The sequence below is a fragment of the Miscanthus floridulus genome, chromosome 6 (genome assembly GCF_019320115.1).
Source record: "Miscanthus floridulus cultivar M001 chromosome 6, ASM1932011v1, whole genome shotgun sequence".
Classification (NCBI taxonomy): domain Eukaryota; kingdom Viridiplantae; phylum Streptophyta; class Magnoliopsida; order Poales; family Poaceae; genus Miscanthus; species Miscanthus floridulus.
Genome location: NC_089585.1, coordinates 122,150,422 through 122,162,673, shown reverse-complemented (window position 1 = coordinate 122,162,673; position 12,252 = coordinate 122,150,422). Strand labels below are relative to the sequence as shown.

Sequence of the window (12,252 nt, the reverse complement as noted above, 5' to 3'; positions counted from 1 at the left end):
AAGGAGATGAAATGGAATACGCAAGGCAAATGTATATTTGTAGGGCATTTCATTTTACCGTCCTAAGGTTGAGTAGAGAAGAGATTGACCGTGTTTAAAATAGAGGGCAGATCTTTTAGTAGCAACTGTTATCTAGTGCCACTTAGTGTGAGTTTCATTTGCATATGCATTGCGCTTAGTGACGTGGTGAGGTGCATGAGAAAACCATAAAAAATTATTTGTGAAAAGCTAGCTCAAGTGCCAAATGTTGGTATGCTTGGGATGAGTTAGCACTTAAAAGGGTGAAAACAGAGGTGATAAAGGTGAAGAAGCAATGTCTTGAAAGGGGTTGCTGCTGGAATTTTTGGCCCACTAGCCAAGAAATTTTGGGTAGGCCTCCTCTGGTGGGAGGCATAGCCCAGCCGGAATTTGGGCTGTGCCACTCCGGTAATTTTGGCCCTTAGAGTAGAGACACGGGAGTTGCTCTTGCGTCGAAAACATGTGCATGGCGAGTGGGCTGACCCATCGAGCGCAGTAGCTTGGGCACGGTTCTACTGAGCGCATGTGGGCCGAGAGGCTAAGCGAGGGGAGCATGGGCGGTAGCTATCCCATGGGTCGTCTAATGTTCGCTGGTGCAGCGGCATGGCCCAAGGCACGTGGAGTGCCCCACCCTAGAAATTGGTGGACCTACACTAGTTTTTCGAGGAGGGAGAGGGCGTACATGTTTTTGTTTTTGGCACGCATGTCAGTAGGAGCGAGGGTGCGCGCATGCATCCAGGTGCACCGTTTTCATCTGTTTTTGCGCTTGTTGACTAGCCGTTGGCCGTGGGGTTGTTCGTCAGAGAGGGCAGCCTGCTGTTGTGGCTGTTGGACTAGGCCAGGCTACCTGAAAATTGGCATATGCCATACTAGAAATTCTGGTGCAGGCCTGAGCACTTGTGCTATAGTGGCCGAGCATAGGGCTAGTTGGCTGGAGCCTTTAAGTCCACTCCCCCTTCTTCCCTTTCCACCCTCTTGGCCATTTGAATTATTGGAGATCCAATGTGAGAGCTCTTCCCTCCCCTCTCTTGCATGTGCATGTTCTTGTGAGAGATGGACCTAGTGCATGTGCATGAGTTGCATTTGGTGGCACTAGGTGGTCTTTGTGACTTGAGGATTTCTTGTTACTCTCGGTGATTGCCATCACCTAGCCGGCTTGGTGGATTATGCCTCCGTTGTGAAGCTAGCGTGGAGATTGTGCATGGCTCTAGAGAAAGATTTGTGAGGGGTGTTATACTCACCCTGTGGGAGATCATGAAGGACAACTACTAGTAGAGCGAGGTGTGAAGAGCGCCAAGTGGTCTAGCTGGATCGAAGTGCTAGAGCTCTTGTGTGAGCACTCCTTGTGTGGAGAGAGCGGGCTTGGGTGCTCACCACTAGCAAGAAGATCGACGACAACGTTGGGCTTGCCTCAAAGGGGATTAAGTGGTTGTCAAACCATCGAACCTTGGGATAAAAAGCATTGTGTCATCATCTTTTCATTGGTTTGCATCTCCCTATCACAAGCTTGTAATTAGTTGTTTATAAATTATGCTTGTGTTGTTGCTCCTGTGCCTGCTTAGCTTGTGTAGCTAAGTTGTTGTAGCTCTCTAGTTCAGCTTGTGTAGCTTTGCTAGTTGAGTAGTGCTAGTGTAATGCTAGTGTTACTTAGGCTTTGTGCGCTTTGCTCACTAGTATGTGTAAGAGCTCCCGGTGTGCTTAGTTAACTTGTTGCATATTTTTGTGTGACCTTAGTAACTGGAATTGTTTAGGTGAGATCTCACTAGCTTGGCACCTCAGACATGACTTGTTCAGAATCTTTTGTAAGGTGCTTACAACATAGATAGAGGAGTGTAGTCTTGGCTAGACCGTTTAGTTTAGTTCAGGATTTATATTGGCTAGCTGACTTAATTAGTTTTAGAAGTGACTATTAACCTCCCTCTCGTCCGTCGTCTCGAGTTCTCGACCCTATAGACACCGCTAGCGTGCATTACGCACATCCTCTGGCCCTCCACCACATGGATGTCGAAGCAGAAGCAATCAAGCCGACCAATCAACGAGCCGAGCACGTTCCTTACTCAAGCCAATCTAGCCAAACCATCATTTCTTTAGAGTATCAGAGGGAAAGAGGCAATGAGAGAGCCAGCCAAAGTATCGGCTTAAAAAACATATCGAGCCACTTTGTTGTTGTTTGTGGCGTCTGATCAAGGTGGTGATTCCTTCTTGTTGTGTATCATGTTGCATAGACACTAAAATGTATCATGATTGATGATCCTAACTTAAGTTTTTGGTTTCCGTCTATATCTGTTCGTTTCTATGTTCCCTCATATTCCATTTCCATTCTCGACTATCCCTATTCTCATCATGTTTCTAGTGATCACCGATTTTGATCTATTTCCATGCATATTCATAATAAAATTATTGTTCCACCCCATGAATTCCCTTATTAATAATAAAAAATAAGTACATATAGAGGGGAATAAATGTAGACACAACTAAGGACCTGTTTGGATTCTTTAGTGTAAAGTTTAGTGGCTAAAGTTAAGAACTTAAACTTTAGACCAGTGACTAAACTTTAGACCATCTCTATCTCTTCTCTACAATCTCTATCTCTTCTCTTCTCTACAACTAAAAATTCCTACGATCAACATCTACTCGGTAGGATCGTGCGACCCCGCGTCTACCCGATCGGCAGTATATCCGACTGTGGTGAAGCCGCATCACCGAACACTTTCACCATGAAATTTTGTGGCGCCGACATGTGGCCCTGCGCCCTCTCCCCCACCTGCCTCCCCCGCTCGCTCTCGCAAGAAGAAAAATAGAAGGCCCTATCCCGCTCGGCTCCCGACAGACTCCACCACCGTCGCTTGCGCCCCTCCGCTGCCGAGACTGCAACCCCGATCCGCCCCCTGTGCAAGGGCTCCACCAATCCTAGAAAAGGAAGACCATCTAGCATCGACCTCTTCTCTGATCTGCTAAATGCCCACGCCGCCCCACCAAACCCTAGGCCAACTGCCGCCTATGGATGACGATGACCTAGCCACTCCTCCTACCCATGGTACCTCCACAGGATCTATGAGCGTGATGTTGCCTAGAAGTCATCGTCGAGCACCGAAGAGGTGGAGGCGGCACCTGTGGTCTTCTGCTTCGACCACGACAAGGAGATTGACGCCGATGGCAACTGCCGCATCCAAGGCCGACGCACGCTAGGCAGCGCATCGTACCACCGCCCCAGCCTCTCCAACCCGGGGTGAATCACCATCTCCCTCTGGTTCTGTTGTCATCTGGTTGCCCCACGCTTTCATTTGAGTCTGATTCCCTCGCTACATTGGGTTTGGTGCGTGCACGGAGTGATGGTGACCAAAAGGAGCCTAGGCACCTGGTGAATCACCCCCACACACCCCACCCCACATTCAAGTTTCCCAGACAGTATTGTTACTGTTGCAGTCTAGGATTGGAGAACGAAGTAGGGTCCATGAAGGCGGCTGCCAGATCTATTGTATGTGTGGGGGAGAAGACCATCAACAATCATAGTCGCCTCTAGAGGTAGTTGATTCTTCTGTATTTGACCATTGATTCTTATGGTGTTGTACTTTATTTTTGGGAGTGGAAGAGTTGAGCAAGGGCAGCGCAAATGAATCCATTGAACACTAGATCTCGGGAAGAGCACAGTTGCATAGGTTTGGAAATCTGAACCAATTCTTGACCTCAAAAATGTTGTAGCTTTATGCCTTTATGACATGTGATTATTGAATTGATTAACTTCTACAGTTGATCTTTGAGGAGCATTCCAGCAAGCATCCACAAAAACATTCTTGAAGGCAAGGTTAATTTTGTCGAGGTTGCTACTATTGCACTACTTATTAAATATATTATTTCTAGTGATGCTTGTCTTACCTGATATACAGATTCAGTAATTAATTTGCAATATTTTTTCTTGATATTCTAGCAATAGATCCAAATTACAATCCATGTTATTCTATTCTTGTTGCGAAAGAGAGTCTTCCATTGAGAAATTCTCATGGTGAAAATACAATGCTCGATATTGCATAGATTCCTATTTCCTTGCATGCATATATACTGTCGTGCTGGATGTCATTTGCAGTAGGTAGCTTTTTCTTTATTTTGTTGATCATGCATTCTCTTTGTTGATAGACTGTCGTCGTCAATCATGGAAGGGTGTGGAACCAGGTCTCACCTTCTTAGTCATTAAAATTTTCCATTTGTATAAATTTACATTTATAACGTCTTAGCTTACTCCGAACGAAATCCACAATAGCTTCATTGTGCCTCCTGTACTGAACATAGCATAAGTGTGCTCCATGTGCTGATGGGATTCTGAATGGGAATTCACAGACCTGAATAAGTTTTTATACATGTGTTTATGACTCTAGATGAAGTGCATCATGCTAAGACCATTATTTAGTATTGTATGAAAACCCAAAACATCTAATATCTTACTCATGGGAAGGGTTTCTGCAACTGGTAAGGTTTTCCCTTCCTAACCAAATCATAGATCTAATGGATAAATGGTTAGCTACAAGAATACTACTAATGTGTTAAGGCATGTTTTCTGGACAAAATTTATGGAGGTATACTGAAATTTAATTAAATATCCTTTTTTACCATACCTTCTAGCAGCAATATTTATATATAATGTCATGGCATTCAAACTTTACATTGCAAATGGGCTATCTAGGCAATTGATCATGGTTCTGGTAACTGTTTACAATGCTCCTACGCTAGGGATAAGTTAGCAAGGGTGAGTTTCATGATGCCTGAGTTGTGGATACGAGGAAGAAGGTGAGGTTGACCTAGGTACAAGGATGAACAAATAGGATAACATTAACATCACGTCGAATATGTTTTTGACATAGTTTTATAAAACTTGGATGCAACAGTTAGCAAGTTGCGCTCTAATCAGTTTTGTCTTTATCATGTATTTTAATGTTATGCATGCCTCCTTGGATGATTGTAATCTTTTATCTATGTACTTTCATGTTGATCATGTTTGCTCTCAAATTCACAAACACAGATAGATGCTCTGTTCAAAAGGAGCATCATTGATTTAAATGAATTCCGTTATGTTATGGCAGCAATGGATTGTGTTTGTTTGGGTTGATTTGTCCCATTTGTCTTGCATATATAATTTTTATCCCGTTGTAACGCACGGGCACTCACCTATATGATCTAAATATGCCTAAACCTTTTGCAATCGGAATAAAAAAGAAAATAATATGCAAATAAAGAAAGCAAAAAAACTAATATATAATCTGAACTAGCCCAACAAGCCTTAGCCGGCCCGGACTAGCCCATTAGTGGCCCAAGAAGAATCTGACCTCGAGGATCGTGTATATAATTTGGGGACCCTTCCAAGCTCTAGGGTTTCTCGACAGACTGAGCCGACGGCGTAGGGTTTCGCTCGCGCCCCACTCTAGGTAACCTCAAGCGCCGTCTTCAATCCCAATTGCACTCGAAGCTACAAGTCTCTTAGCTTCATTTTGTGTCTAATTCGATTTGGTTTCTTCGAATGCGTTCATTTTATCTTAGCTTCATTTTGTGTCTAATTCAATTTGGTTTCTTCGATTGCATTCGTTTTAGGTCAGCAGAGCTAGCAGGAGACAGGCCATGGCACCAACGTAGGCCAAGTCAGGTCTCTTCGTTGGCATAAACAAGGGACACGTCGTCACCAAGCGAGAGCTACCGCTTCGCCCGTCCGATCGCAAGGGGGTAAGAATATCCATTCCTAAGCCTCCGATCTCTTAATACTGCTCTGCGATCTCAATTGCAGGTGTAATCCAGCCTAAAGGAGCAAAATCCTGCTATTTTGTGCCGTGCTTCTTGTATATATTTTAGTTGAATTGCAGGTTATGAATTTATGATTTGTGTATTGGACATAAAAGAACGCTAACTCTTTTGTGCAATAATTTTATTTTTGACTTGGTAAGAGATTGGCATTTTGGTATGGTGGATTCTGCTGGATTACATACTCTAGTGGATGACTTGCTTGGTTTTGCGTATTTGAACTGCAATGTTACTTTTGGTGTATCATTAATGTTAGATAATTGAGGTTTGATGATTGAATAATCCAAATTGTTAGGTCAAACAGACCTGTTGCTTTTGGACGAAAAAACTATGGGCGTAGAAACATTTGTACATTGAATAGTCCTTTTTTTAAAACAACTTTGTTGTGTTTCTTGCCTCATCTCACCTTTGGCAATTTGGAGATTTTCCAATACTCCAAGTTGCTAGTCCTGGAGGTAGATATTAATTGGTGAGACATAACGTGGAAGCTTAGTCACATTGTGATTTTGTTTCTAAAACTTCTCACTAAATGCACCTTTTTAGCACATGATTCCTAAGCAGAAGTTTTACCTAATTTACATTATGACTGGTTTGCGTTGTAAAATTGAGGCATAATGTGAGTTTGCCGCTGAATGATCTGAATTGGTTAGTCTACTAAGCTAGGTGTGTTGCTTTGGGAATGGCAAAACTATAGTTTTAAAACATTTATGGAAATGATACCAGGATCATTACTGTAACTAATAAGCAGCCCCAAAGTTCATACTGATCATCATGTCTCATCTCACCTTTGGCAATCGGAGGATTTCATTACTTAATGTCGCTAGTTCTAGAGGCAAATATTTATTGGTGAGACATGACATATAAGCTAAGTCACATTTTGATTTTGTTTCTAAAACATCTCGCTAAATGCAACTTCCTGAATCAGTTGATGGAATTTTGACATGATGCTATCTTAGTTTTTCTTAATGTTTTCTAGTTGTTAATGACTTCTTATTTTTATTTTTTAGCATCATGGTCTTATATCTTTGTCATGGCCCTTTTATTTCCGAAAGCTACCAAGAGGGTGATATTCGTCAGAAGCTTGATTAGGGAGGTTGCTGGTTTTGCTCCCTATGAGAAACACATCACTGAGCTTCTCAAAGTTGGGAAGGACAAGCGTGCACTCAAGTTGGCTAAGAGGAAGCTTGGTACTCACAAGAGAGCAAAGAAGAAGAGAGAGGAGAAGGCGAATGTTGTTAGGAAGATGAGGTGCGGGACCTTCTCTTTCCCATTTTATACTGTGCTTACTATTTCATTCTGTTTCATCATGATGCAGTTTACTATGCAAGTGCAAACTTCTTTGTATTGTGTCATGAGTCTGCAATGAATCTTTTGGCACTATCTTGGTAGCAGACCTCTTAAATTCATGGTTGAATGTATGATATGATATGTGGGCAATACGATAGTAGATTGGTACCATATCCGGACAGGCTAGCTCATAACTGACTGATTGTGTGTTCTTTTTTTTCATTAGCAGTTGGTTGCCAATGATTGTCAATACTGTAGCCCGTAGAGCCTAAACACATTGCTGTGCGTACAATGGTTAGCTTCCGAGACCGCATACAACTAAAATAACATACTAGCGGTAGCTACTTGGTATTGGTGTTTTAAATATAATTACGTCTAGTACAAGATAAGTAGATGAAACTAATTATATAGTTAGCTTGTTTGATACTTTAAGACAGATGGAGTACTTGCTTATTTAATTTTACTGAATTATGCATCTCAAACATGAAGCTTCTGTGGATTTCTCAACGAACATAAAGAATCTTTATTTTTTTTGTCATGGATTGCAGGTCTGGTGGTGGTGGTGGTGTTGCCGACAAGAAGAAATAGATTTTGCACAATACTGATTTCGTTGCATTCGGTGTTAAAGTGCTTCAGTAGCTAGCTTTGACACTGTTTTGGCCCCTAGATGTTGTCGCAAGCGGGCTCTCAATTTACCTCTCGGCCATTGCCGCCAGTGGTGGCGGCTCGCGCTCCTACCTCTGTGTGAGCTTGGGCTTCGTCCTAGGCCTTGACCCATGTCGCGTCGTCCCGTTTCCAGCTAGGTTGGATCCTTAGCCACCTGGACGCCATGGCCTCGTTGAGGTCCCCATTTCCAGCTAGGTTGAATCCTTAGCCACCTGGACGCCATGGCCTCGTTGAGGTCCCCGTCGGGGCAATAAGGTAGAAGTCCTTAGCGCATAGGCCTCCTTGTTGGTGCTGTCCATGACAAGATCGGTCTCCCTATTTGCCACCGTCCATGGCAACTTGGCTTAGCACGCGTGGTGTGCAGGTTGATCTCCATGGGTGATGTCACTAGCATGAGGCAATGTGAGTGCGCGGGCTATGTGCCATGTGCCATGTCATGGCGTGTCACGCTTGTTGTCAAGGGCAGACGTGGACCTAGAGTGTCGTGGACTGAGCCAACGGCTATTGCTCAATAGTGTGTAGGGTAGGAGTGCTAGTTACTCTGGGGGCCATGTTATTGGGCGATGGGGGGAAGGGCATCCCCTTTATTGAGATGAAAGTGGTATTGATGATCTCCTAAAAAGGAAGATTTATTGGGATCTGCTAAGCAAGAAAAAAACCATATCTCTTCCAATATGACAGTTTTAAAGAGATGATGGGTTCTATTGTAGGACTATTTGTCGGGTACCATAAAAAGGGGTCCCCTAAGCAAAAACCGAAAAAATCGCTTAGACCTTGTCAAAATGAAAGCCAAGAGACAACTACTAGCTAACCCCCACCTTGTCCGAGGCAACCAATTCTCCGTCTCGCTCGAGGCCTCGCACGAAAGGCCTCGGACGGGGTACCGATTCTCCGTCTCGCTTTAGGCCTCGCATGTAAGGCCTCAGACGAGTAACCGATTCTCCGCCTCACTCGAGGCCTCGCACAAAAGGCCCAGGTAAGGCCTCAGACAGAGTACCGATTCTCTGTCTCGCTCGAGGCCTTGCACGTAAGGCCATGGACGAGTAACTGATTCTTCGTCTCGCTCTAGGCCCTACAGGTAAGGCCTCGGATGGGGAATCGATTCTCCGTCTCGCTAGAGGCCGGCTCGGTGATAGCCCCGTCGCCTCTACCTCGACCGATTTCCCTGACAGAACGTCACGTCCAACTAACGCGACCAACCACTCCCGCGATGGCAGCCGGACGACAGCTCGACACAGCGGAGTGACCAACAAGATGGGAGTCGCATCAACACCATGCCGTCCGGGACAGGATAGGGCAGGGGTTACCGGTCGCTGTGCTCGGCACTGTGCCCACGACTGATGTTCGTACTACACTGTGCTACCTAACCCCTGCTCCAGGAACAACGCGGCATGGGGAGTCAAGTTCGGGTCACTATAGCCTTGGAATCAGTGTGTAGGACCAACTGCTCCCTCCGGGCCTCGGCAATCCACTTCAGGGTGTCGGTAGCCTCAGGATTTGCGCCCGCTGAGCCCCCCATGATGACTCGGCCTCAGCATCAACTGAGCCTCGGCTTTTTACACTACCAGCACACAGCGACCGGCACATCGTCCGCCATGCCCTGCATCAAGCTATCACTAGAGCTCCCACGACGCATAGGATTGGGTGTGACCGGCGTGTTGCACTAGTGCATCAAGGACAGGACCGCTCCGTCGACCATGCCACCATAGTGACAAGCTACAGGGCTCGGAAACACCACCTCCGCTCACAGGACACCGCGTAGCAAACACATGTATCACCCCTATCCCCCCTTCAACTATAAAAGGGAGAGACCGGGGCCGTTTCTAGAGGGGCATACACGCACAGACAGACGAGGACATACGAGATAGATCAACACGCACACACACATTCACTTTCTCACCATGAGAGATCAACATCTCAAGCAACCCACGCCGTTCCACGTAGAGATCTGGGGCTAGTTCCCTCTCTTGCCTTGCTTGTAAACCCCTACTACAAGCACCTCGGTGCAAAGAATACAAGATCGCTCTCTTAGACTAGACGTAGGGCACCTATTGCCTGAACCAGTATAAACCTTGTGTCTCTTTGCATCACCATCCGGGATTAGGAACAAGCAGTACAAATTCACTAGTTGGTTGAGGGCTCGCCGGTCCAAAACACCGATAGTTGGCGCGCCAGGTAGGGGATCTACTGCGTGTCAGCTTCGTCATCTTAACAATTTCCGGATGGCAGACCCCATGCGACCACTGCGTATCGGCACGGTGATTTGGTTCGGGAGCCTAGAGTTCATGTCTCTAGGACATGAGTATGATATGGTACTCCTCTCACCTAGAGCCCCACCGACCAACGACGACACCACGCACCAGCGGCCTAGGCGTAGGCGGCGCCCGGGCTACCACTCTCGTCACGCTCGCCAGGCACGACACGGGCGGGACCACCCTGACACCATGCAAGCTCAGGGCGACGCACTACGCTCTGTTGATACCCCACGCCCTGCTGTTGGTATAGAGTCCCTAGTTGGGGACCTGTCCAGCCTAAGCCTAGGCAAGGGAAAGACGCCGGTGGCGTGCAGCAACGGCCCATCATCAAGCTCTGCCCTGCCACCTTCTGAGGAGTTAACTCCGACGGAGCAAAGCCCAGCGATGGCACCATTCCCGTACCCCTTCGGGTTAAGAAATGCCGCCGCCACCTATGCTTCCGCCTATGCTTCAGCTCACGCGGAGCCCTCAGGACGCCACCAAGACTTCGCCCTCGACCTCGACGCCACGACCTCGACCCACACCCACGCTGACTCCTCGGAGGAGGACGAGGCATGGGCCAGAGTGGACTTCTCTAGGCTCCACGACCCTAAAGCCATGCGCCGCTTCCTGGCCGTGAGCGACTACCGCTTTGGCTACTCCGACTATGATGATGAAGGCACTTACGACCCCACTCGTGAGTGCTTCCACGTTGAGCTCGGGATGTCGAGCATGGGCGATGAGGACAAAGGGGCAAGATCTCGCTCTCCGCCCCCCGAGGGGGTAGGCGGCGCCACACCTCCATGCATCAAGCCTCGAGCAGTGCAGAACAAGAACCTTGCCCCTGAGCAACTTCGATGCTCGGACCTGGAGCAGCTCCGTGAGCTTCAAGCCAAGGTCGAACAAGACCGACTCCTGCTACAATAGCTCTGAGACACTCTCAAGCAAGAGCAGCGGGGTCGTGGTGAGGGCGGAGCAGCCCGGTGAAGCCTCGCGATGTCAATCGCCGCATCAATAATGATGAAGGGGGCGAGCAACCCCCTATCTTCAATCACGCTAGCGAGAACATCGTGGCGGTAGCAATGCTACTTCGGACAATGCCCGAGCCCTCTACCACAGAGGGGCGATGGGCTCACGGCGAGCTCTAAGACCTCCTTGAGACTGCCGCGGTGCAGCAGGCCGAAAGTTCCGCCTCTCGACGGCGCGGAGGCACCTCGAAACTTCCCACGGCACCGCCTTGGCAGGATAGGGAGGCCTCGGTTCATCCCGAGCCCGCTCGGGCACCGACAGCCAACAGGGTCCCCTCGGTGCACGTCCGCCTTGGCAACCGACGCGAGGCGCAAGGCGACCATGATGTGGTCAACAGGCGATGGCGCCACGACAACAAGGGGCCTAGCCGGGGCTACCATCCGCATCGAGGTGGCCGCTATGATAGTGGGGAGGACCGTAGTCCTTCTCCTGAGCTGCCTGGCCCTCGAGTCTTTAGAAGAGCTATCCGTGCTGCCCATTTCCCAGCCCGGTTTTGGCAACCGGCCAACCTCACGAAGTACAATGGTGAGACCAATCCTGAACTTTAGCTAGTCGATTACCACCTAGCTTGTCAGCTAGGCGGTGCGGACGATGACCTGCTCATCATCCGCAACCTCCCGTTGTTCCTATCAGACTCAGCGTGAGCCTGGCTCGAACACCTCCCTCCCTCGTAGATCCACAACTGGTGCGACTTAGTAAGGGTCTTCGTCAGGAATTTTTAGGGCACATATGTGTGCCCTAGGAACTCCTAGGACCTCAAGGGTTGTCACCAGGGGCCAGACAAGTCTCTCTGCGACTTCATCCGATGCTTCTCCAAGCAATGCACTGAGTTGCCGAGCGTCGGTGACTCGGAAATTGTCTAGGCTTTCCTATCCGACACCACCTACCGAGACCTGGTCCAAGAGTTAGGACGGAATGTGCCAACCTTGGTGGCCGCGCTCCTCGACATCGCCACCAACTTTGCCTTGGGCGAAGAGGCCATCGGGGCCATCTTCCCCGACAACGACGCTAAGGGGAAGTGGAGGGATGAGGCCCCCGGGTCTCGGCTCCCCACCTCCCCAAGAAAAAGAAAAAGGGTCGCCAAGGGAAGCAAGAGGTCCTCGAGGCTGGCCTAGTCACGGCCGCAGAGCGCAAGAATCCCTAAGGCCCCAGAGGCCTTGGGCTCTTCGATGATATGCTTAAGAAACCCTGCCCTTACCATTAGGGCTCGGTGAAGCACACCCTCGAGGAGTGC

At 48.0% G+C, this 12,252-nt stretch overlaps 1 pseudogene; it reads left to right on the top strand.

The window, feature by feature from the left end:
- Positions 1 to 5,625: 5,625 nt before the first annotated feature.
- On the top strand, positions 5,626 to 8,257 carry LOC136461144 (large ribosomal subunit protein eL36x-like; annotated as a pseudogene).
- The last annotated feature ends 3,995 nt before the right edge of the window (positions 8,258 to 12,252 follow it).